Below are 27,072 nucleotides of genomic sequence, written 5' to 3'. Positions count from 1 at the left end.
CTGAATTTCAGCCATTGTTTAGACCCAGTTGTGTTTAGAGGTAACATAGTATTTAATCAGGAAAACACACCAGTGATTGGTCTGATCATTATGGTGTTTCCTTTCCCATTGTAATAGACTTTGCATGCCTCCACAAAGCCTCCCATACTATTGTCATGTTTATTCACAGCAAAAAAAGATCTTAATGCTAGCACAGGTGATCAATTAATTTCTGAACTGACTCCTTTTTCTTCCAACCTTAACTGCTCAGTCCAATATATCAATTTTACAGAAATCCTGTGATCTGTATGCCCCATTAAAAAGTATTAACACGTCTAAAAAGAAAAACAACTTATGGTACTCTGACTCCTTTAAGAGTTTGAAGAAAGAATGGCACAAGAAAAAGAAGATATGGCTTAAACTAAAGATCTTCAAATTGATAAAGTAACTTTGACCACCTATGAAAAGGTAGCCTTTCTGCTAAATCAAAACCAAATTAACCTCACCAAAAAAAATCAAAAGAAATGTTTGCTGTAATAAAAAACCTAACTTCATCGCATACAATGACAAATGATTTTAATTAATTTTTAATGACAAAATTCAACTCTATGTGACGAAATATTGATTCCCAGCTCAGGATTCTCAAACCTCAGCATCACATATCGATGTTGCACCCCCTTCCTCACCAATGTCTTCTAATTTCACATTAACTCCAGGTAGCCCAAAAGAAATTGAGACATTGATATCAAAATTAAAACCTAGAAATCATGATTACGATCCTATCCCAGCCTACCTTGCTAAACAGCATGCCTCTTTCTGAGTAACTTTACCACTGCTTTTGCTAATGTTTTATTGGCTCAAGGATGTGTGCCTCTGTATCTTAAAAAATCGTATCTAAGCCCATTACTTAAAAAAACATCACTAGATCACAAAGTGCTCTCCAACTACCAACCTAGTGCTGGTCTGGTTCGGCCATTCAAGATCCTTGAAGAAGTAGTGATGATGCAACTGCAGACATTTTTGGAGGAAAATAGAATTTGTGAGACTTACCAATCTGGCTTCAGGCCTGGTAATGGCACTGAATCCGCCTTGGTGGCAGTTTGGGATGATATCCTTAGGGAAGCTGATGAAGGGGACCTAAGCATGCTAGTCATGCTTGACTTGTCAGCCGCATTTGACACAGTCGACTTTGACATTCTCACTTTGAGATTGTACAAGTTGGCTTGGATATCTGATAGTTCTCTTCTTTTTTAACAAATTGGACCCAGCAGGTCAAAATGGGAACCTGCTACTTTGACTCCTTACCAGTTCTTTGTAGCGAATACAGCCCGTGTTATGAGACCCCTGACTGGCTAGCACCCCCGCCTAGGGTCCTAATGCACAAGGTTACAACAGACTTACCAAGTCTGCGCTCTGTTAATGCAGCAGGGATAGGCGGGATCTGATAGATGTTTGCCGTAAAGTTTGGGTGGGCTTCCCTCCATCAATGAGTAAGCTTTTCAATGCTATTTCCAAGACAGAATCAATCCCTGAATCCTCGAGGGATACAATGATGGTTATGTTTCCTAAGAAAACCATAAGCTTTCTATATTGTTCTTCCTGTTGACCAGTATATATGTTTAACTCTGATAGCAGATATTTACTCAAATATTGGTGTACCGTATTGCGGAGGACATGGTCGACCTTACAGGCCCTGGAACAGCATAGCTTAGTCACAGGGAAAGATACAATGGAGCATACTCGGTTTGTGGCAACAATTGTTAATGAAGCTGCCTTTAGGTCGTCCCTACTGGCCTTTCACTTCCAGGCTGCGGAAAAAGCTTTTAACAGGGTCACTTGTGGGTACTGAGATTCCCAAGCTAATAGATGTCTGTAATTTGCTGATTGTACAAGAATATGATAACACGGGTCATAGTTGCCAGACTTTAAACACCGTATTTGAACATTTCTCGAGGAACCGGTTTTTGAAACCAAGAGCATGTTATGTTCTTTCATGAACACTGGTTGTGCAACTGTGCTGAGCAATATGACACAGCAAAACTGCAAGGATCCACAACTGATTGGCAGAAACTAGGAAATAATTAAAAGGTTGTGCTGTTGGGACGTCATTACAAGGCATTGCCTAAGCAGAATCACCAGACCCAGACCATGCCTAATTCCAAAAACAGCAAACTTCCCAAATTTTCGTTTACGGAAATCTCAGAAGCAGATGTCATAGACATCCTTAAACATCTCAAACTATCACAATGCAAGGGCGATGTGTGCCCCCCAAAGTCATCAAGGAATGTGCAGAACCACTTGCTCCTATCCTTGCCGCCTTCATCAACACCTTATTCAAGATAGGCTCAGTCCCTGACAGCCTTAAAGAGGCCTGGGTGCGCCCGCTCTTAAAAAAACCTACGCTAGACCCTTCGCAACCTAATAACTACTGACCCATAACAACCATCCCATTTCTCCTTAAAATACTAGATAAGGCCGCCCACAGGCAAATCCAACTGTACCTTGACACTAACTCCATTTTAGGAAGGAGACAGTCGGGTTTTCGCAAAGGGCACAGAACTGAAACAGCTTTATTAGACTTAAAAGACCAAATCACCCATATCCTTCACAAGGGCAAGCCTGCCCTCCTCCTCCTCTTAGACCTCTCAGCGGCGTTTGATTTGGTTGATCACTCTACCCTCACCAATCATCTCACGCATGCTGCGCACTTCTCCAAGCATGCAGCGACCTGGGTTACCTCATTCCTAGAAGGCAGAGCGATGAAAGTATTCTCTATTATAGCTAATGCAGAGCCCACTATCATTCACTGTGGTGTCCCCCAGGGATCCTGTACTGCCCCCACTCTTTACAATCTCTTCACTAAGCCACTCTTCGATAAACTGGATGCACTTGGGATCACATACACTAACTATGCTGATGATACCCAAGTACTCCTTCCCCGTACAGGGATCTATCACCAAGAGGCCACTACCTTACAGCAAATATACTCCACCATCCAAGCGTGGATGGCCACTAATGGCCTTTGCCTCAATGGGGACAAGACAGAAATCCTCATTCTCGGTCAAAAGTCCACAATAGCTAATCTCGACTCGCTCTACTCCAACTTCCGCATAGACAACTGTGTCATCCCAGTCTTAACCTCTGTTAAAACTGTATGAGTCCACATTGATGCTACTTTATCTATGGACAAACAATTCAGCGCCATTGTCTCTGCCTCCGCCCTGAGCACTAAACTTATTAATGCCATTAAGCCATTCCTAACCACGGAAAACTGCCTCCCCATTGCCAGAGCAACTATAGGAGCCAAGTTGGATTACGGCAATGCACTCCTAGCTGGCACTTCCAAAACAAATCTAGCTAGACTCCAAAATACCCAAAATAACTCACTTAGAGCAGCACTCTGTATACCCAAAAGAGATCACATCACACAAGCAAGAAAGACGGTACACTGGATCCCCGTCAAAGAGCGCATTACATTCAAAATCCTCACAACCACACACAAATGCATCAACCTCTCAGCACCCTCATACCTATCAGACACACTATACAGATCTCCCTCAACAAGGCCTACCAGACTATGCTACATTAACCAACTCATGGTGCCGCACATAAACAAGGCCAAGGCAGGAGGTATAAGCTTCCCTCATCTTGCCCCCAAGCTATGGAACTCGCTCCCTACTACGCTCAGAGCCGAAACATCTCTCTATGCCTTCCACAAAAATCTTAAAACTATTCTCTTCAACTAACTGCCTACATTCATATACCCACTATTTGTATACCTCCTCTACTATGCATACTATCTACTCCAAGTACGCTTGTCTGTATTTATTTTTGTATGTAACTAAGCCATGATCACCCACTGTAACAAGCGCCATGATGCCCATATGTCAATAAATAAATAAATAATGTCTGCTTGGGATCTCGGCACAGCCAGCGACGTATCCTAGGTCACCCTTGAGGCCGAAGTATTCCTACCTGAGAACTAGAAGAAGGCTCACGTGGGGGCTAGTAAGCAGACAGTGGCTCGCTATATATGATGGAATGATCTACCGCAGACAGAGATGATATCCTATGGCCCGGCACTGTAGAATTGGCAAAGCATGAAATGGTGTTGTTGAGCCAGGCCTCCCACGCTCAAAGGATGTTTCATTAAGAAGTGTTAGTTTTAATGTAACTGACTAAATGCATCTTACTGTTTTATGTATGATTCTCCTTGTATAAAACCATAGAAAACCGAGGAGATCTGTGCTCGGGTGCCATTTTCTGCGGGGATACTCTGCTGGTTTTCCTGTCAATTTCTCTACAGCTGTACAGAAATAAAAGCTGCCTCGGTTGCTACCATTGCTGAGCTACTGGATACATTGGGCGGTCTCCACACGGTCAACGAGGCCCTTTGTCCCCCCTACTCTTCCCATTATACATTGAACAATTCATTACACCAGTGGTTCTCAACAGTTCAAACAGGCCCAGCACCAAGGTGGGGGGCACAAGTCACGCTTGCTACGTGTGTGTGCAAAGCTTGACCGAGCAAAGAATACGCCATAGATAAAAAGTGAAAAGCGTTTATCATGTTTTTGAAGCCGGTCAGATAGCACAGCGAGTAGAGCGCACGCTTTGACATCTGTGCAGGGCCTGCTGAGCAGGTTAGAATCACGGCAGGACCAAACTCAGCCTTTCATCCTTCCGAGGTCGATAAATGAGCACCACACACCATGAGTAATAGTAGGCAGCACTTAGATACCTGAGTGTTCGTAGCACTATATAAATGCTAAATTATTATTTTGTATGTGTTGTATATTGATAAAGTACAGATATGGTATTCATCACAGAAAAGGATAAGGGCATCCTGGGGTAAGGGCCAAAATGATGAGAAAGGGACCTCTGGAATAAGGCTCATGCTGGGATTCCTGCAAAGAGGGCAGGGCTCACATCAGGGTCTCTGGGACGAGGCTCACCTGACTGCACTGATGCGAACTCGCCTCAGGACTGCCAGGGTCCACTTTTGCAGTTTGGAGGACTGGAGTTAAGAGAACTCCTAGGGTGGTTTGAAGTTAGGATTGCCACCTTTACAGAAAAGCAATTCCGAAGACTTGATGTCATTTTTGGAAAACCGTCAACAAGCGACTGAGAGAAGTAAAGGAGCCCAACCCCATGTAAGGGTCGAGGGAGTTCTCTACCAGAGCAAATATTTTTAATTATGGGTCCACATGATGGATTTTAAAGCACTTTTCCGCCGGAAAATTAGCTAAAAATGTAATTTATTTAGATGTCCAGCGAATGGGCCATTTATGAATTCACCCAATTACTTTAGGATTTTTCATTGACCTAAGAAGCGTCCTACCGCTGCAACAGCACAGCAAAGACATGCATGCACCCTGTGCCCCAGAAACAATATATTCACAGAATTCAAATATTGGGATTTTCACTACAGGGCCAGAAACTCCCTTAGCTGTGCCTGGGGACCCTCCCTGGGTTGCAATTTTGCATTTTACAGAACAATTTCCATAGGTTATATGATAACAAATCATGGGATTTAATTTAAAGGCATCTCTGGTCACAAAACATCCCGGCAACATTCACTCAATCTGCTCAGTTACCTTTGCAGCTTTATGCTTTAGGATTAGTCCCTGAACTTTCAAAGAATAAACCTGTTGATCCCTGATGCTCCTCAAAATCCCTGCATTATTAATATTGCACTTCGTGTTTATAACTTAAAAGTCAAAAGTGTTTAATCATCACCAAATTGCAAATGTCTCGAAGGGCGCACGGTGAGGCTCCTGGCCCAGTTGACTCCTTGCACTCTGTGCCTAGGCTCCTACCAATACACACAGACATCTATGCGACTAACACACACAATCCTGTCTCCACCATAAGGAGGTCCACACACAGAGCAATGTCAGGCATTTATGAGTTGGAGTCAGTTAACATAGACAGGACATTCTTATCTCCATAAGCTGTGTCTTAACTTTAGGGTAGGTGGTCTCAAAGAATTCCCATTGCTGTTGAAGCCTGCAGGATATTTTAAAACTGTGCTCTTACAGTGACAGTGCAGCATACATTCAATATTGCTCAGCTGATTAAAGGATTTAACTTAATCATGAAAGAGTAAGTATATTTAATGCAGCCCTGCAATATTGTTTTGCATTTTGTATTGTATTTATTTACATAGTGCCAAGTCAAGCAAGCCCGTGGGCATCGGAGCACTCACAACATACAACATATAAACATACATTAATTCAAAAGACTACATGAGCCTGATCAGAGACAAAGGTCAAAGTGCATACAGAGTGTGTATGCAAATAGGTGAGTTTTCAAGAGATGTTTGAACAAAGCTCGGGACCTACCCTGAGATCTGGTGGTAGAGCATTCCACAATTCAGGAGCTGCAGTAAAGAAGGCACTTTTGCTCACAGCATCTAATTTGCTTGTGGTACAAACAGAAGATTTGTAAAACTAGATCTTAAGGTCCTGCAAACTGGCAGCCAGGATATGCTTTTTAAGAGGTAGTTTGGGCTATACCAAAAAGGCACTTGTGCGTTAATGCCAAAACTCCAAACAGAATCCGGGCTTCCACTGGTAACCAGTGTAGTCCCCTCCTGGCCTATGATGCATGCTCCCTCCTACCTAGCCCCTCAATTATGTGAACGGTTCTGAATCATTTGGAGCTTGGAGTTCTCTCCCTTGGAATAGACCACTGCAATAGTCCACTTTAGCACCAATGATTGCTCTGGCTATTATTATGTTTACAGACCCTCCAGACACTGTCGTTTCTCTATGCAGTTTTTATTGTGTTCTAGCTGCAGCAGCCCCAAACCTTCCCAATCTCTCTTCCCACAAACTGGGGACCATTATCCAACACTAATTTTCTGGGAAATCCCTCTCTCCAGAACACTGACTCCAAAAACCTTATTATCCTTCGGGAACTAATGTCCCTCACAACAGGCCGCTTTGACAAGTCCATCAAGACAATTAGATATGCGCTTCAGGCTCCCTGAACAGACACAGGACCAAAATGTCCATGGCCACAACATCCCAAACTGAACTGGGTGGCTCCACAATCTTCATGGGCGGTACTCTGGTACGTAGGGCCTTATCACGGTCCCTACATGGTGATTCTCCAATCTTTTGATCCCTTATGGCAAAGTGGTATCTTGGTAAGAATTTTATTTACTTGGATTTGTTGTGTTATTTTAAAAGTAACCATTCTACCCAGAACCAAGTGATGCATGCAGATGGTTCCATAACAGAACACCCATGCCAACCCATAGATGAACAATAACATTGCAATAACAGTGCAAGGCGAAACTATGTACATTCCCCAAATAACGATGTAGACATTCCCACATGAGTGTTGGACTGTCCTCTTGAAAGCCCAACCTAATTTTATATATGATCTTTATTACCGACACGTAATCTTGTGGTTACCTACATAACAGCTATCACAGTGCAGCTCCTGTTAGATAAGAAAGATTGTAGCTGTCTCAGCAGTTTGAGATAGTAGTTGGATGTGGAGACTATATCGTTCACCAGCACTTTCAAGTTCAGCTCAGAGTCAAGGATAATGCCCAAGGTTTTGAACTTTTTAAGCACTGAAATGGTGCACCCAGTCACAGTAAATCTGTCATGTTCAGCACAAAGGTCAGTTTCTCTGTTGGCTGTTCCTGTTGCATCAGCTCGGTTTTTGAGTCATTCAGGGTCACACCCAGAGGCGTCACTAGGGGCGGGGGGCTGAAGGGGCTATAGCCCCGGGTCTTTTGGTTGTAGCCCTGGATAGGCGCTCAGTGGCTACAACCAAAAGGCTATAGCTAGCCCTGAGTCCCGTCAATCCCGCCATTAGCTTAGCGCCTGATCTTTTCCAGACCTAGCAACACCCCTGGTTACACCTTTGGTATTCATCCAATTCAGAAAAGGGAGTAAACTTTGAAGACCAGTTCCGTGTCCTTCTGATTGTCTCCCGAAATGGGGATCAGGCACTGTGTGTCGTCAGCGTAGTTGATGTAAATGATCCCCCTCTTACCCAGCAGTTTGAACAATGGCATGGAGAAGATATTACACAGTGTGGGTGATAAAAAGGATCCCCTCGGAACACCACAGGATAGTTTGACCACATCAGCTACTGCCGTACTACTGAATACCCTAGCTGAACGGTCGGAAAGAAAGAACTCTACGCAATTTGCTGCTGACAGCGTGAAGTCAGCCGAGTGTATTAACCTTACAACCAGAATAGTATGGTCGACCATATCGAAATCAGCTTATAGGTCCAGTAACATTAACAACACAATAATGTCCTGATCCATTGCTTGCATTATATTTGCCTTAAAATCTAACAGTGCCGTCTCTGTCCCATGTGCCTGTCTGAAACTAGATTGCTGCCTGCCAAAGATTTTATTGTTCATTAGATGTTCCTTAATATGCAAATGTGCAGCTCGATCAAGGATTTTTAGCAGAAAAGGCACATCAGTAATAGGGTGATTAACTGGAGTCCACAGGTGGCTTTTTTAACAGGGGAGTAATCCATGCCTGTTTTTATCATGGATGGCACCTGACCTTCCACAAAGGAGCTGTTAATAAACTTGGTGATGATTGGTATCAATGTTGGTGCACATGCTTTCACCACGTTCGCCGGACAATGATCACCTTTGAAAGTAGTTGGCTTCAACTGTGATACAATAGTGGTTAGCTCAGTTTCTGACGCTGGTCTGAATGCAAACGTTTGCAGTGAGTTGACTGAAAAGAGACCTATACTGACTTCAGACGGTTGCTTAGGAGTCAGCGACAGATAACAACGTCAGCTTGTCTCTGGTGTTTTCCCTGATCTTATGCACCTTGCTAAACATAGCATCTTGAATAGCCACACGCCAGAATCTATCTTTGGCTACTTTCTCCTATGATGGAGAGGGATTCTCCAATTCCCTTCGGATTTAAAATATTTCTTCAGAATCCGACTCGGCATTCTGAATTCCTGCATCAAAGGCAGTCTGTTTATAATGGCCCACGTGTGATCTTTTGCAGCTGCAGCATACACTTCCTTATTCGCCTGGGTCTGTGACTTGTTCCAGATATCATAGGCTTTACGCTTAGCTTTCCTCAAGCCATGTAGCTCTACAGTGTACCAGAAGTTAGATATTATTTGCCAGTAGTTTCAGGCCTTATAATGGGACGATTTGATCTCCTGCTCCAGACAATGTTGATTGGAATACTGATACCTGGTCATCCTAGGCCCTATAGTTGTCCAAATATTGATCACTTGTGTAATAAAAGGAGAAATTGTTTCTGATGTAAGCAGTCACGTATTACATGATATGATTGTTTATCTGTTTGGTTTCCTTATCCTCACCCACAGGGGTACCTGAATTTTAAAATGGATAAAGGAATGGTCCGACCAGGGACACGAAAGGACACTTGTTTCCGTAAGATCCAAGTTACAGCTGGTTAACCCTTCCAGGATATTTCCTTTTAAATTAGTAGGTTGTTGGATATGTTGTCTAAACCCCAAGCCCGCCAACGTAGACTCAACTACTAATGCTGCTGAATCTGTACTGTTGGCTAGGTGGAACTTGGAATCTCCACATATTTTACATTTCCCATTAAGTTTGAGCAATGGGAGTAACATTGGGAAAAACTGATTGTGAAAGTCAGTCATGGGCAATGGAGGTCAATAAATAAGAAACAAGTTGACAGTTGTATTGGGATCAGTCAATATTTTGATGTGAATGATGTCACATCCCTGAGGACACTGTACTCCCACCTCATGGATTTCTAGTAAGGTACAATATATTAAACCTACTCCACCCCCTCTCCCTTCTGGTCTATCTGCCCGAAGATTCTGTAACCTGCTGGTATGGCCAGCAGAATGGCCGGCCCACAGCACTATGCAACCAGGTCTCTGTGATGGCACAGATGTCCACCTCTTGGGTGACAATATAGTCAGCAATTTCAGTCAAATGTTTTATCAGAGATCTTGTGTTCAGTAGTACATCTTTCTTAATGTGTAAGGTACATGATCCATGGCGTCTTTCACTATCAATCTGAGAATGTTGTATCGACTCAGTTTGTTTATGAGTAATATAATCATTAGTCACTCCCTTTTGATTAACTTGTAAGAAGTATCATATTTCACTGTTGTTCGCTGTTGTACAAACTTATAACAGCTTCCAGATTTAACAGCTGATGGCGACTAACTGTATTACTTTATTTATTTATTCATTTAGTTATTGTTTGCTTATTAGGTGCTTATGCAATAAGAATATACTGTTTCAAAGTGCCCACGGGGCAGGGAGGCAGGGTGGGAAGTACAAATTAAAACACAATATTAAGAGCACAGTGGAAGAGGGGGGGGACAAACCTACTATGCCTTGTGAGTATTCAGAACGTGCAAGTGCAGAAAGGAAGAAGGAAGAGGGGGTAAGTGCTGGGGAGTCCGAGGTCGAGGGTGAGCCATGGATGAAGTGCTAGGAATGTTGAGTACTGGAAGGCCTTGGCCGCGCGAGGTGTAAGTGCGAGTCTCCAGGGCTGAGGGTGTGCTGTTTATAGACAGGAGATGGGGAAAACTGGTGTGAGAGGTCAAGGCCCCGAAGATGCATAGGGCCCAAGGACACCAATACAGCACCTGTAAGATTAGTATATTATATCATACAAGCTTTTCGTAAAGCCTTGAAAACTACTCTGTTCACCTAACAAACACCATATGGCCTTGCCCTCATGAATGTCTGATGTATGATGTATTATTTGGTATGATACCACCGATATCTGATCACAGGTCACTGCCTCACTGTAACCCAAGGCACAACCTGCACCCATTGTAACTATGTCTCCTTACAAGTAACAGTGCCACAATGCCCCTGGGCTGCCTGTGCGCTATATAAATGTAATAAATAAATAAATAAATAGGAGCGAAAGAGGGAAGGAGAAGGAAAAGAGGAACGTCTTAAGGAGCTTCCGGTACTTCAGAAGATCCTGCACAAGGCACAGGGATAGGGTGAAGCTGTTCCAAAGGAGGGTGCCTGCAGAGGAAAGAGAGCGATACACAAAGAGTTGATACCAGAGGAGCAAAGTGGTCTAGACGGAGAGTATTTAGTGAGATAAAGTTGAAGATGGTGTGATCCCCTGGCCCAGACAGCCGTGTGGATGATGCAGAGGGGTTTGAATTTAATCCGTACAGCAAACGGGAGCCAGTGAATACTTTTACGTGCAGGAGAGATGGGGTCCCTGGGCTTAAGGCCAAGAATAAGTCTTGCTGCCCTATTCTGGATAAGCTAAAGGGGTCGCAGAGTGGAAGAAGGCAGATTCAGGAGCAGGTTGTTACAGTACTCAAGTCTACAGAAAACCAGGGCTTGAGTCACTTTGAGAGAAAGTGAGAAAAGGTAGAATTCCTTTGAGAAGGAATAGCTGATAGTTGGACTTCTTGGCAATGTCCTGAGTGTGGGAGAGGAAGGAGAGAGAGGAGTCGAAGATGATTCCAAGGGTTCTGGCTTCAGTTGAAGCTGTAGGGGGAGAGCCCAAGGAGGAAGGGCAGAGTGAGGGGAAGAAGGAGGGAGCAGGGGTCCCAGTGGGAAGGATCTCAGTTTAACAGGTGTTGCGGCAGAGATCATTGGAGGTGAACCAGGAATGGAGGGCAGATAGGCAGTCATGGATGATGGAGGGTGAAAGAGGGTCAGCAGGGAGTCTGAAGAAATGTCCTGTCGACGAATTTTTTTTGACGAAATGTCTGGCAACCGTCATGGTGTCCGGACATTTCGTCGAAAGACATTTCGTCGAAAGACATTTGGTCGACGTAATTTGGTTGAAAACCAAATGGTCGAATTTTTTTTTATTTATATATATATTTTTTAGGTTTTAGTTTAGGGAAAAAAAGAGTTTTTTACAAAAAAAGGGGGTTGGGGGGACCCCCCCCAAAAAATAGAAAAATAAAAAAATAAAAAAATTTAAAAAATTCGACCATTTGGTTTTCGACCAAATGGTTTCGACCAAATGTCCTGTCGACAAATTTTTTTCGACGAAATGTCTGGCAACCATGTGTCATCTGCGTAACACTGGAAGTTGGAGGAGAAGGTGGAGATGAGGTGCAAGGAAAGCAAGGTAGATGTTAAAGAGCCAGGGTGTGAGTATAGAGCCCTGGGGGACACCATAGGAGGAGATGGAAGTAAAAGAGGAGAAGGGTCCCAGGATGACTTGGGAAGAGCGGTTAGAGAGGAAAGAGGACAGCCAATCCAATGCCCGTTCTGAGATTCCAAGTGTATATTGGAGCCTTTGCATGAGGATGGAATGGTTAACTGTGTCAAATGCAGAGGAGAGATCGAGAAGAATAAGGACAGCTGGGGAATTGGAGTCCAGAGGTGTGAGAAGTTCTTCACGGGTGTTCAGAAGAGCAGTTTCTGTCCCTGTGAATGCTCAGAATCCAGATTGGTGGTTGTGGAGGCCACCATCAAGTTCAGTGTGATAGTTATATTGGGGCAAGGCCAGCTTCTCAAGTAGCTTCCCCAGAAAGGGGGTGATGGAGGGTGATATCTGGCAGGGCAGGTAGGGTCAGAGAAAGGTTTTTTTCAGGATGGGGTGCACAAGGGAGTACTTGAGGGGGGATAGGAATGATCCAGTGATAAAAGAGTGATGGCAGAAATCAGCGGGAGCAGGGGAAAGAGAGCCAATGTTAACCTTGATGGTCCAGGATGAGCAAGGGGAGATCTGTTTAGAAGAGACCTTCATGGAGCCGACAACTCTGGCAACTTCCTAGGGTGTGACAGGAGAGAATGAGAAAAAGGAGGAAGGAGGGGCAGGGAGGGTGTCTGGGGGGGGTGAGGGATGGGATGTGAGGTAGAGTAGAGAGGGTTTTTCGAATGTCCTGAGTTTTGGTGGCAAAGTGTGAGTGTTCTATCCGTGTAACATCCGTATTACCTGATGAATAATATCTCTTTGCTTGAGATCTCTGCACTCAATATGGGTACGAGTAGTCATGTCATAAGGCACCTCTTTACGATTAACTTGTAAGGGAATATCATATTTGACGTTTGTTCATTGTTGTACAGGCAGACTAAAAGCAGCTTCCTCATTTAACAACTGATAGCGACTTTCTGACTGTTCCACATCTGTATTTGGCTGATAGTCACTCTTTCCTTAGGACCTCCACCCTCAGCTTCTACTGGGGCTCCTAGTTGTTTCAAGCTGACGGCAGTAGAGATTTCACTAACCATTTTCACGCTTAGGTCAGTATCAACAAATGTACACCCCATTTGGGCTGCAGGAGGAGGACTATCGCCATTCCCCACAGCACCACGTAAACACCCAGAAGGAGTGCCCTGATACTTCCCTGTGCTCTGCAAAGGAGAAAAATCCTTTGCCGGATACCGGCTCACTATGAACGCAGCTCAACCAGGTTACTGTGGAGCCAGCTATACTGAGGTTGCCATTACGCTCACAATGGTCCAGGAATACAAATTACAATCCAAAAAGACCCAGATAGTGGGAAGATAGCACCTTACCAACATTCTAGTAAGAGTCACTGCAGCACCGAATGGCCCAGCACGAACTGGCACATATCGGCTCGCAAACGCACCGGTGCTAACACACTGGGGCTAACACGCTGCAAAAGACAAGAAATAGGCACTGGGGCTGTTGGGAAGTGTCTTTTTTAAAGCACTTCCCAAAGCTGCAAGCACGCTCAAATAATATCATCAAACAATATTGCTCTCAGACGTTTCCCTAACTAATTCAAAGTAATCTCAATTCCATTATTCTGCACAGTAAATGCTTTAAATAGCACAACACACAGCATGAATCTCACGCTGCACTCGCATCACCAAAAACATTACACTACAGGAACCCACAAACTAACGTACAGCTCTTGCTGGGACATAACTTAACGTTTTGCTCTAAGATAGTGGGGTAAATGAGATGAGAGCCCTTTTCACATAGCTCCCAACTACGAGCTATGTGGGCCTCCCTGCCAAGCGTCCCAGTTTCATGCGTGACACCTTGAGCCAGTCCTGCTTTTTGCTTCCAATTTCATGCTTGAACTTCGTTCCAGTCCTGTGTTTCTTTTTTTCCCACTGCATGCTAGGATTTTTAGGCCCACCCTTGCAATGGCAAAAACGAAACTACAAGTTACAGCATGCAGTTGGAAGCAAAAATCAGGACTGGCTCCAGGTGTCATGCATAGAACTGGGAAACTTGGCAGGGAGGTGTGCGCACCAATACATCGCCATTGTGTACACACACAGGTACCAAGCTGAAAGCAAGGGAGGTATATTTGAAGTCCACGGGACACATGTCACCTGGGGAATTATGATTCACAATGCAACACAGATTGCAACTCATCTAATGCACAGAATCATAAGACAACAAGGAATTAAAAGCAGACCCTGAGCATGCTCGCATTTTTAATGATGGAAGATCTCACCTTCAGGGACTGCCCACATGTTTTGCAGATCACAGGAGTTATATGGGGCGATTTTAATGTGGTTGCATGAATACTTAAACCTGCATGCAGTCTCGTCCGCATTACTGTGCTGTCTATTGCATCTTGTAAACCTTACGCTTTGCAAAAGGTCCCTTGCTAGTAGGTATGTTTTTTTCTCCATTTACAGTGGTCTTATGTATGCACATTCCCGACTCTCAACCTCCCTCACGTCATTCATTCTTCTGTCATTGTCACTCACGCCTCCCTTTTTCTCCCTCCTTCCTCCTCCACCCCTTTGCATATTGCGTCTTGCCTCCTTTTTCTCCCTCCTTCATCTCTCCCTCTCAATCCTGCAAAAAGTCCATCTAGCTCTCTTCTTCCTTACTTGTAATTCCATTCTTCCCTCCCCCCTTTCATTTTTCATTGATTTGTATTTTTCTTTCATTCCCCCTACCGAAGAGGGCCTGAATCCCGAAGTCAGCACCAAGTGAGCGAGAATCAAGACCCTTCACCAGAATCAATGCATAGGCCGACAACTGATAAATGGGAGTGCAGAAGAGGCTTACCCTGCGTGACTTCTGAGGCCCAGCACTTGAGGGCCATTAGAGGATATGAATTGAATACTGCTGCCTTGATGATGCTGAAGTAGTGGCTTTTACTATTGAGTCAGTCTCTATCTTGGTGTAAAGATCACTCGTGCCCCCCATAAAGAAGCACAGGTCAATTTTCTAGCGATTTAGCAGAATGGCAGGAATTAAAAGGCAAATTAAACAGCCTGCTAAATTTCTAAAAGGCCATACTGATTTGATAAAATGTAGTATAATACCTAACTTCCTCTACACGCCGAGGCCTATTCACATCCACTTAAAATGGCAACGGGTCAATAGCTAATTGGTATCTTTGATTACAAGCTTTATGTGGAAGCAGAAGGCCGCTCTGCCTAGCAGGGCCGTGTGGATACGCAGGGTGGGTCCTACCCGATTTACAGATATACAATGGGGCTGCAGCGGCCATACCAATGAAGAGCTTTTGAGTAGCGGATAACTGCTATCACCACACAGTGATGTTGATTCAAAATGATGTGCAGATTAAAAGTCACTCGGCTTTCCACGATCCAAGCTTTTTCCACCCGGACACTCTGGAGGTGGAAACTATGATCTGCTGGGTCAGAGGAAGTCATGTGGGAATCCAACAGTTCCATGCCCACGCCCAGCTGCATGCAATCCACTCCTTCACCTAGGTGGGTAGGAAAGGAAATCAATAGGCATCTCATGTGGTGGAATTAGGTTTAATGATGCCCTTTGATGACATTTGGTGACCTTTAGGGCTTACTATTCACTCCGCTCTCGCCTGCCAGTGTATCCCCTGATCAGCTGCTGTATGCCATACATTGGGTCATTGTTTAAATAATCTGTAGTGAAGGGGGTGTTCAAGTCATTCCATGACCAGTTTATCCTATAGAGTGGCAGAAAAATAACAATCGTAAAAAGAGAAAGGCGAGAGTGCACAGCTTTTTTACTGGTAATTTCCTTTTGTTCTAGTAGTTCATGATCCTGTAGATTTGTTTATTAGTAGGGTGCAGCCCACTATCTTGTATCACCGTGTAGGGCACAGAGAGTAAACATGGAGAAAAAATGAGCCTAGGTCTTTTTTCTCCAAGAAAAATGACAATCCCCTGACTTGTATCCACTGGTTTAATACTGGTTTTCTGATTAATTTGCAAAGTTTGCTTAAATTAGCAGGCACATATTTAGAAGGGCAATATATCTCCTACAGTCCATTCAAGACACTTTTTAAAAAGCAAGTACTTCTGAGGGCACTGCCTGATCTTGTGTTTTAAAAGTAAATTTACGTCATCATCTGGTTGCCTTCTCTGACTGGTCTTCTGGGCTGTCCATAAAAAATGCCTTCGCCCTATCATTGCACAAGAATCAGCTCATATCTAGGCCCACATCCCTCCACAGAATGGTCTATGTAAGCATGAAAGAAAGGGTCATGTGTCAACACACCCATTACGGTTTTGCTCATGGCATAGTCAGAAAGATTCAATATTGGTATTACCTCCTATGTGGCCTTCTCCATTGTACAGAAGATCAATGGGCACCCATGATTTGGAAAGTGAGTATCCTGTGTGCACTTTCTGACTCTGCATGGGCCTTTTCCTAAAAGATGTGTCTTTTCGCCATGGCTGTTAGATGTCTGTGCCTGGTCTTGATTATATGGGGCTGCTCTTTCATTTCAATTATTATTTTATTTATTTATTTATTTATTTGCATTTATAAAGCGCACAACAGCCCTTGGGCATCACGGTGCTCTTACAGAAGGCTTACTTAGTTACATAAGTGCTTGCAAAACATACATGTTGCCTAACCCCATGTTGCAGGGCGGCATACTTAGTTACATAAGTGCATGCAAAAACATACAGGATGCCCAACCCCATATTGCAGGGCGGCAGCAGCATACAAATGCAGAGACAGTTTAGGTGGCACAAACATTTGATGAATCAATCAAGTTCACCCGACTTCTTTTATTTCTTATGACTAATTGACATGCCAGGGCGTATTATCAAAATGGGGTTGTGGCAGATAACCTACAGGTAGGCATGGGTAAACAGTCTCCTGATTCAAGTCTTGGATGTATTTTACGAGCGTTATCAGACTTTTCTGTTGCATCGAGATTTAAGTCCCCAACTTCCCGAGTAAGGGCGCTAATGTACAGGCAGGATCTGAGAAGGTGCTGTGTAATGTAGTTTCCACCTCTATCATTTTGTCCTGATCTTTTCAATATGAAACTCACAGAGCCAAGAAAGGGGGTTCCCGACACTATAAAATCCCAGATGAACTAAGGGCCAGTTTGACCCAACAAGGAGGCAGTTATACATTTAGGAAGAGAGGGAAAGACTGAGGACCACTACCCTAAAGGAAGCACCGTTTCTTGGGCAGACCCTGAGTGCTGGATTTAAAATCCCAAACCTTATTACCCCAGGAAAGACTTAATCAAACCTCATGTGCGAGAACATTAAAGCTGATAGTGAGCTTTTAGTTTTTAGTCATCTGTTGATTCTTTGCCATCACATTACATACATGTATCATACAAGTTCTGATCATGGGGATTCTTGAGGCGTTTGTGGGACAAATGAGAACATCACCTTACTGGCTCTTGAGGTATCTGTGTACAGACTTGATATTTTTCGAAATCCATTTGAATGGCAGATGAAGTGGGCAACTACTTCTGGCAAGGAAACGCTGTTGTTAGGACACACCACCTAGGCAGATTTCGACTCCCACCTATCACCTAATGACGGTCCCAAATATGTCTTAAAAGACTGGTGTGTGCTCAGCACAGGGCGTGCACTTTGTTGAACGAAATACAAACCTGGCATAGGGCACCCATGTTGTACAAGCTTCATGATTAGCTTTCAATATGCCAAAATACTGGTAAAGCTCTACTATTCATCCCATGCTACAGGAATTTGAGGGGGGCATTTGTGTCGGGGGGCATTTGTGTCAGTTTACATTGTGACATTGACACTTGCCCCCTTTTCAAATATTAAGGATACACTGATAAGGATGATAATGTTATTTTCTTGAAGTGCCAACCCTATCGGCTACCCTCCATGTATGATACACTTTATGCAAACCTGATACCATGACACACATGCATGTCCCCAACTTTCTCCATATGTGGTTTTGTGTTGGCCTGTAGTTTCTCTCAAACTATTTTTGTCATGTCTTCCTCTTATTGTTCTCCAGCTGGCACAGGCTGTATCGATTGTGGGCATCTGTGTCTGTACAGTTGCATGGCCACTAATCCTAGCTGTGCCCCTGCTGCTGCCATGTTAGTCAATTGTGGCCTGTCAGCAATTGGTGTGCACCTGCGTGCGTGCAGGTTTTCTAGGTGTGAAATGAGGGGGGCATTGAGGTCTTCGGGCCCAGAGAGGTGGTCTCGTGCTTATAGTGTGGGCATGTGTCAGCCATGAGCTGAGTATGTCAGCTGTAGTTAAGGGTGTGCGTTTGTGAGATTTAAAGTCTTTGGAGATGCTCATTTGCATTTATGTGTGGTGAGTAGAGTGGAGAGAGATTGAGGGTTAGTAAAAGGGTGGCTAGCATTCTGGGGTTGTCATGGTGCTTTGAAATCATTTTTTAATTTTTTTTTTATTTGTAACATCTAGTTCATTACAAACTTTTATTACAACATTTTCATTAATTTCATCACTCTTCTTGTTTACTTCCAATTCTGGTTGATATTTCTTTTGACCGTCAGTTTATGATTTTATCAAGAAAGTTTATAACTGAACAAGTCAAATGTATCGAGCTCCCACTCAGAATTCGAGCCCAAAGCTCATCTATATTGTCAGTCTTCGGTGCAAATTTGCTGAGATGTAAAGATCTTAAGTCTCTGAGGACTGGGCATTCGGTTATTAGATGTTTTACCATTTCAGGTTGTAGAGAGCAGTGCCTACAAACATCGTCCTTTACGTTATCAATATGTCTCATTAGCATCATTTGTTTCGATTTATACAGGTTAATTCGTAAACGAAAGAAGCTGTCTCGATGGTATCTGGACGGAAATTGTTGCAGGTAATTAGGCATTTTATCTACTTTGTTCATTGTAGTGCCCAGCTCTAGCGCTGTCGGTAACTGTCCGTACTTGTCAGTATTTACGATCCATGACCATTCTTTCAGTTTTGCCTCGCTATTTGGGGACACTCCAGCAGCATGTCCATTGAAATGTTGGCTGTTTGCATACAGCCTTTTACTTTATCGGCCCACGACCGAAGTAAACCTTCATACTGGAGCTTATCGGGCGGCACAAGTATTTTAAATGCTGGTTCAGGATTAGGCATCAGCATCTTTCTCAGCAATGCCATCGATTTCCATATCACCACTCCATGTAAGCCCTGCAGGGCTAGCTTGTGTCGAATTATAACCATGGATAAGTAATTCGGTATTCTCAAAGCGCGCCGCCAGAATATTCCTTCCAGTTGCGGCCATATCTTGTAGTCAATATTCCAGCCTGCTTCTGCCCCAAATGTTATTGCAGGAACTACTTTCTGTAGGTAGAACTTACGAATCGGTGTTAGCGTGAAATTTCCGAACATGGTGTGAATTTTGGCTCCTTGCAAAGCCAGAGTATGAGTCTGCTGGTGTAGGTCTTTCACCCAGCTCCATTCTCGTAATGAAGTGTTTATCATAATGCCCAAATATCGAATTTCAATGACTTCCTTGATCTTTTCCTTATATAGTTGCCACTTGAAGTTGTTATTTCTACTACATTTAGTGGGACCAAACTTCATTATTTTCGTTTTTTTCACATTTATCCGTAGATCATTTTCAGCCATGTAAGTTTCCAATTTTGTCAGAAGCCGCTGTAGCCCTATTTGGGTTGAATCAACCACTACCAAGTCATCCGCATATGTTGCGCAACTTATATGCTTTCCATTGATTTTAGGGGGGAAGCAGTTCACATTTGCTAGCGCAGTTGGTACATTGGCAATATACAGTTTAAAAAGTGTCGCTGCCAAGGGACATCCCTGTTTCACCCCTCTATTTGTGTCTATGGCTTCCGATAGATCTCCTTTTTCATTCAGCCGTACTTTGAGGTTTTTGAATATAAGGCCTTCATTGGGAGCAGCAGGGCATTTGGACACTTCCATTTTTCCAGTTTCCGTCACAACTTTTCCCTGTTTATGGTATCAAATGCTTGCTGCATGTCGATGAAGGCCAAGAATAGATTATCCTTCTTCCTCATGGCTTCTAGCTTTAATAGGTTCACTATCGTCAGATTGGTCTCTGTGCCAACGCCCTTGGTGAACCCTGTTTGCCTTTCATCAGTTATGTCATTTTTCGAAGCCCAGACTGATAACTTTTTTTTGCAGAAATGACGCAAACACCTTTCTTATCGTGTCCAGAAGGGCAATCGGGCGATAGTTGGCGGGATCGTCCTGACTGCCCTTCTTGAAAATTGGTACTATTATCGCCTCATTCCATGAGGTTGGAATTGTCCTTAATTCTGCTATCAATGTGAACAGCTTTTCTATAAATATGACCCACTCGTGTTTGTATTCTTTCAACATCACGTTCGAGATGCCATCTGGCTCTGCCGCTCTTGAGTTCTTTAGCTTCATGATGGCATTGCAGATGTCTTCAGCTGACTCTATTATGTCCCAGCTGGGTTCATTTTGTACTTTTTCGTTTGGCATCGGCCCTGCAGTCATTGTAAACACCTTCTGGAAGTGTTTTAGCCAGTCGCCGTCGGCTACTCCATTTGCCAATGAGGCCGTTGATTTACGAGCCCTCTATTTAAGATGTTCCAAATCTCTCTTGTGTTGTTCGTTTTAATTAGAGCTAACATCGCCTCTCCCCGTTCTTGATCTCTCTGCAAGCCGAAGGCTTTCAGCCAGTTTCTGTGTCCTTGCTTTCTCTGTTTAATTTGACTGGCAGCACGGGAATCCCCACATGATTTTATGTCCCGTATATCTTTCTTTAGTTGCTTCTTTTCTTTCTTTACCATCTAGCTCCAAGTGTGTTTGTGGTCAATATCGTTTCGATGTTTTGGAGCATTACCAAGGCTCAGGCTTGGCAACAGAGTAGAGTAGTTTGTCAGATCACAGAGTTCTTTATTTGCATTCTGCAGCTCTGAGGTCAATTTAGATATTTGTTTTGCTTTTAGCCTCAGCCTATTTCGCCAGTAGTTCACTTCCAGAGCTTGGCTTGCATTGCCGGCTGATGTTTTACACCTTAATGGCCACGACATTACCAATATGTCGTGGTCACTGTTTTCGGTTGGAACAATGCGCAGTTTGGTTGTTTTGGTCAGCACATTTCTCGACAACCAAATGTAGTCTAAGGTCTTGTGGTGTCCCATATTATGCCAAGTATAGTTTGGTGGAATGTCACCAGTTACATTTCCATTTATCATATTGCAGTCACGTGCTACCATTTCATCGTTCCATCACAATCTTCTAGAGGCAGGACGAAGTGCATCTGTGGGTTGATCTTTTATTAACTCCTTATTTTGGTCGAACCAGGAGATATCCATGTCACAACATACAATAATCGCTAGATCTTGGCAAATCCTTTGATTTTTATCGATTATCCTTGTCACAGATGATATAAATGCACCAGCAGAGATCTTTACTGGATTACAGTACACAATGATCAAAAGCAGATTTTGTGTTTTGAATTTTGTGTCATTGGAATATTGGAGCAAAGTCGATTGCACGTGGCTGTTGGGATTATTTTCTTCAATTACTTCCCAGTTTGTTGCTGATTTCACCATTGTTATGAGACCTGAAAATGGTCTTCCTCGTGGATTTTTCTCCACCGGGTTTATCAATGTGCAATATCCATCTTTTACTGGAGGTAAACGCATCTAGGTTTCTTGTAAGCAAATTGCGAAGTTGTCAATCAGGTCTACTGGGAAGTCATTATATAGGTGGGTAAAGCCTTGGGTATTCCAGGAAATCAATGATAGTGGGACATCATGTTCGGCTTTCTCTAGCTAATGCTTCTTTGTCTCATGTTTGGTGTTTCCATTTTGCGACTGTGAGAATGATTCGGCATTCAGTTGCTTCCATATTTCCTCTCGCCGCTGTTCAATGGACCTTCTAGGACCAAGGTTCTCATTTGCCCCCTCTGCAATTTGACTTCTGGACCACTTCTGTTCAGAGATCTCGAAGCCTAGGCATAGTAGCTCTTCCTTTGCAGCTATCAAGATCTTGCAAAATGCTTGTGAGTTTATTTGTAATAAAACACAGTCCACACGTTCTTCTGATGTGTATTCCACTATGCGTATGTCTTCTGATCTAATGGTCCTTAGTACCGGCACTGAATGCAACAGATGCATGACGTTTCGTCGATTTAAGTTGACGTCGATATCATCGTTAAACATGTTTTCAATTCTTATTTTTCGTGTTGAAGGTTTCAGCTCTCCACGACGTATCTCTGCAGGAGGATTGACTTTTTTCAGTTGTTGCGGTGATGTTTGTTTAGGATTCATTGATGCTAGCGTGTTTTTTTTTGCATCTGTTACAATATTCGTTTGCCGTGCAGTTATTTTCTTCTGCGGCGCAATTGAGGATCTTTCTTCTTCTGATCCTTGCCCTTTTAGATTGTTATGCGATGTACTTTTCTCCACTAACTGTTCCTCGTGTAATCTCTGCGGTAGTCTCTCTTGCATCCACCTGGGATCACTGAGGGCCACCGCTTGGGAATCCAAACTGTAATTGTTGGCATCATCTACAGAATACGTGGACAAGTTACATAGGTCCTCGATTAATGCCACTGTGGTTTCGGAGCTCTGATCCAAGTCAATTCTGATTCGTTTCTTTGGATTACTTATCAGTGCTTTGATGGATTTTCCAATATCTTTGTCTGTGTCTTCCAGTCTGTTATTTTCCTTGGATTTGTTGGATTTTTCTCTCAAGAATATCTTTGGTTTGACTGGTGTGGTTAGGTTTCTTATAAATTTTCTCGAGTTACTCGTCTGTTTTGTTGATATCGAGGTATTTTTCTTTTTTCCCAGTTTTTTTCTTTGTTTGTCCAATTAATACCGCTTGGGCTTTTGTTATATTCTGCGTGCTCAGGAGATTTTTAGCGGGTCAGCTGAAGATCCCATATGACACTTTTGATGCAGAACAAGACGGAATTTCTACTGTCTTTTCTGTCGGGATTGCCATCTCTGGCACTGTATTTGTTATTCGAGGTCCCGCCTCGTTATTTTTTTTTAATGGTATTTGTGTCTCGGTTTGAGTTGTCTCTTCACTTCTTAGTGGTGTGCTGTTTTCTGGCGTATCAGCCAACTTATTGGTACTTGTGTCTGGTAGTTGCTGAGGCTCTGCCACTCTGGGTTTGGTGGCGATCTCGCCATTTTCTTTATCTCTGCAACATTGTATTGCAGCTTGTATTCCACAAGGTTCCTTGCTTGGTGTTGTAGTTGGTGGCAAGATGGTGTTCATAATCATCTGCTTCAGGTGGCCAAGAATTGTCTCCTTTAACCTGTTTTTTTTCTCTATTGTCCGTCAAGGTCAACTCATATACTCTATTTGCCTGCTCTTTGGCCTGACTAACCTCATCTTCATGCCGTGGGAGAGCAGCCAAGATTTGAGTTTCCATTTTAGCTATTTTTTCATTTAGGTGGCCCATTATAGCTCCGTTGTTTTGAATGGCTTCATTTAGATTTTCATATAGTTTAATGAACGGAATTAGGGCCAGAGAGCTGGCAGCCAACACATTGTTGTGTATCTGTATCGCCGCCGCAGCGGACATATTCGATTTGATGTCTAAGTCTTTTCCAACAGGGCTGCGTGTATTTTCGTTACTCATATCTCTCTGTTCTCCACAAAGAGTGGTACTTGTTGGCTTTTGCCTTTGTTGTTCCACCATGGCCCTTGTGCCTAAATTCATAGGAGTGGAGCAGTTTGGCATCCTCTTTTCCCTGTGAGCGCCTTCATCTATTTTTTTTTTTGGTCTTTGCTTTCCATTTCGCTCTAGTGGTAAACCCGCTTCATTTTCGTGTAGCCATTGGTGATCACATGGTTCTCCAAACTTCCTCGGGCATCTTTCTGAATGTCTTTGTTCTGTTAGTTGGGTTTGACAATGCTGTTCAGCATCTCCCACTCTCGCTTCTGGTGTTAAATTCGTCTCTGAGCTAGGGGCTGCATTTGTATATCTGCTGTTTCCATCTTTTGATTTGTTGAAGCTTTCTGACAGTTTTGCTTTCATCTTTTTGAAATCTGCATGCAGTCTTTTCGTCAGTCTTGCCTCCCGCCCGGCTAGATCAAACCATTTGTGACCTACACTGGTTCCATAGCTTGACTGCGGGGGGCCAGGAGGCATGGTAATCTTACCACTGCTCCCTGCATCGGCACCTAGTAGCTGTTTCGATTTAGTTTCTCTACTATGCCTATTTGTTTCCAAGTTGGATATACCAACACCATTTTCTTCACAAACAGTCCTCTCTCTCTGTTGACTCGTGCTCGCAACATAACAATTTCTTTCCGTTGAATGAGGAAAGATACATTTAAGTAAGTTTGTGTCAAGGGACACTCGTGGCATGTCCAATTCAAGCAGCTCAGTGTCCGTCACAGCAAAAGGCGATTGAAATGCTCCAGCGTTTATTTCAATCACCTCCAAGCCATCAATGTGTGTGACGGATCCATTTGGGATTTTGTCAGATGGAATTGCAACGCCGACGTAGCCGGCAGTGGTGCCGGTGCTGGAGCCCAGGCTGGCGCGTCTTGTGGCAGACAGTTTGTTGTAAAGCTCATTTTCACTGACAGGTTTTGCTATGCAATCACTCGCCGCCGATGGAGGCAAACACTCTTCCGCATTTTCTATGTCAACCGGACATTTTCGCAGTGGCGGGCATGGCATTATGCTCATTGGAATTAATGTTGCGGCGTTGTCTGCCATGTTAGGATTTGCGTTCACCCCTGCATCAGAATTTAATGACTTGTCTTCGGTGTTCAATGGCAATGGCAATGGCAATGTCAATGGATTATCCGTAGTTATTTGTTTTGACGCTGTGCTTGAGACTCACGGAGCAGTTAATGGAAGCAAGGGATCCTTGCAAGAGAGGCTCGGACACACATTCCCCCTCAGCTCGTCCAATTCATCAGGCATCCCCGTTCCCATCTCGTTCCCATCTCGTTCTCAGTTTCCAAGTGCAGTGTGTTATCAGACATTATACAGGAGAGAGATGTTAGGGCTTGTTTTGATTTCATGCGCGTCAGCGGCCCAGTGACTGTCAAAACGTTCCTCTTACCTGCTAATCTGCTGTCAGCTGCGGACTGCTGCAGACTGAACTCAGCTCGAACTCTGCTAGCGCTCCGCGCTTTCCAGGATTTTTTAAAGGAGGTTGGGGTTGTTTTTCTTAAAGTCACACCAACCCAAGAACAAAAACAAAGTTCACACACCATAGCTGCAGCTCCTCTCACCAGTCCTCACTGCTGTCCTCACTGCTGCAGACTGAACTCAGCTTGAACTCCGAAATCATTGATCCTGCAGTCAGTTGTGTTATGGTGAGAGGCATTTGGCTTTAGTAGTTGGTTCATGTCCTGTGTAGAGGTTTGCATATTTTGGGAGACGGGGAAGTCACTCACTTAGGGTTTTTGGCGGTGCTTTTAATCATTATACTTTCCTGAATGCTGTGCGGACTGGATCTGGTTACTAAGGTAGTGTCTGCTTGTAAAAGTCAAACTATTGAGAAGTGTTGTTTCAGCAGTTTGGTGGGTATAGGTTAAACATCCCTGTTAGGAATTTATGAGACAGGTGTTTAAAAATGTTCATGAATTTCAGGTGGTCCTGTGGGGTACGGTTTGTCTTGGTAGCACATTCAAGTGTTTGGCCACCATAATGGAAAGGGTCTCCAGTTGATTGGTAGAGTGAGATTTATTTTTGGAGCAATTCTGCTCTTTGAACGTCAAGTGCTCTGTGGGCAATGGAAACGGCCTTGCAATGGATACTATTTTTGATGTGTAGCCAGTGGAGTGCTCTGAGAGCTGATATTATGTGTTTCCTCCTGTTGAGTCTGAGTAGTCGTCTAGCTGATGTGTTTTGGATCTGATAAATTGTTTTGTGATCCCTAGTTAAATGCTATTTGCACAGTCGATTCTTGAACGAATCAGGGAAATGATGGCTGGTGCTTTGTGTGCGAAACAGAGGTAGGGTATAATCCATCAGATAGAGCCAAGATGGTCGAAGCACTTTTTGACTATTCCGTTGACTTGGGGTTCCAGCGTGAGTCCATGTTGCAGTTCCTGATCATTTTAGATGGTTTAGGGCAGTTCCCTATTTCCAAAAGCCATGGAAGTGGTGTTTCTGGTACGGCGTGAGGTGAAACTATTGTTATTTCTGTTTTGATTGATTGAGTTTGAGGTAGTTGGCCATCATTCATTCACTCTTTTACGTGAGGCAGTTGCTGAGGGTGGTACTCAAGTTCCTGTTTTCTGTCATTTTGTATATGGTTTGCGATTCACCCAGGTAGTTGTAACAGGTGAGCCCATAAGGTTGTATGATCTTCATCAAAGGGAATTAAAAGATGTTGAAAATGTTGAAGAGGCGCAGTGAGAGACTCGATCCCTGTGGAACTTCACAGGCAATGGGTTGTGTGTTCAAAGTAAAAGGGTGAGAGCCAAGTAATGTCTGTCCTGTTAGTTGGGAGTGGTATCATCTATTGTAGAGTCGCATCATGGAGTCTGGCTTCTTCAAGACTCCAATTTTGTGATCGTCCCAAATGCAAACTACTGCTGAATCAGTGCCTTTCATAAGCCTAAAACTGACTTGGAAGCAATCTGTTAAGTTATCATACTTTACATGCTCCAGAATTTGGCTTTATACATAGCTCTATAGAATTTCTGTCTGGGAAAAGTATGTTTGAGGTAGCTGGAAAGGTTGTCTGGGTCTACAGTGGTGCATTTTAGAAACAGTGTTATGTAGGCAGTCTTGAAAGCTTTTGCTATAATTCCTGTTTCAATTGGAGCAGTTCATTAATTTGCAAAACTAGAAAGCTGATGATTCCTTGTTAAGAATCTCTTTTTCGATATTTGGGGGGGGAAGGGTCAATCAGAGAGCAATATTTGTTGCTAAGATCACACATTTTGTCTGATTCAGATGTTGGTTTAAAGCTGTTTGGTGGGGTTGTAGGTTGAATGTCATTGACCAGGTTTTGAATGTTGCTTCAATTCCATTCCATATTGCA

At 43.5% G+C, this 27,072-nt stretch overlaps 1 protein-coding gene across 1 annotated transcript in view; it reads right to left on the bottom strand.

Annotated features, from left to right (window-relative positions):
• Nucleotides 1–27,072, bottom strand: part of SLC6A2 (solute carrier family 6 member 2) — a 1,124,598-nt gene that overhangs the window by 806,042 nt on the left and 291,484 nt on the right. The gene's annotated exons all lie outside the window — the stretch shown is intronic.

Source organism: Ambystoma mexicanum, chromosome 1q (genome assembly GCF_040938575.1).
Source record: "Ambystoma mexicanum isolate Mex_15411 chromosome 1q, UKY_AmexF1_1, whole genome shotgun sequence".
In the NCBI taxonomy this organism is placed as follows: domain Eukaryota; kingdom Metazoa; phylum Chordata; class Amphibia; order Caudata; family Ambystomatidae; genus Ambystoma; species Ambystoma mexicanum.
Note: the sequence above shows the minus strand (reverse complement) of the source record. Positions and strands in the feature narration are given on the sequence as shown.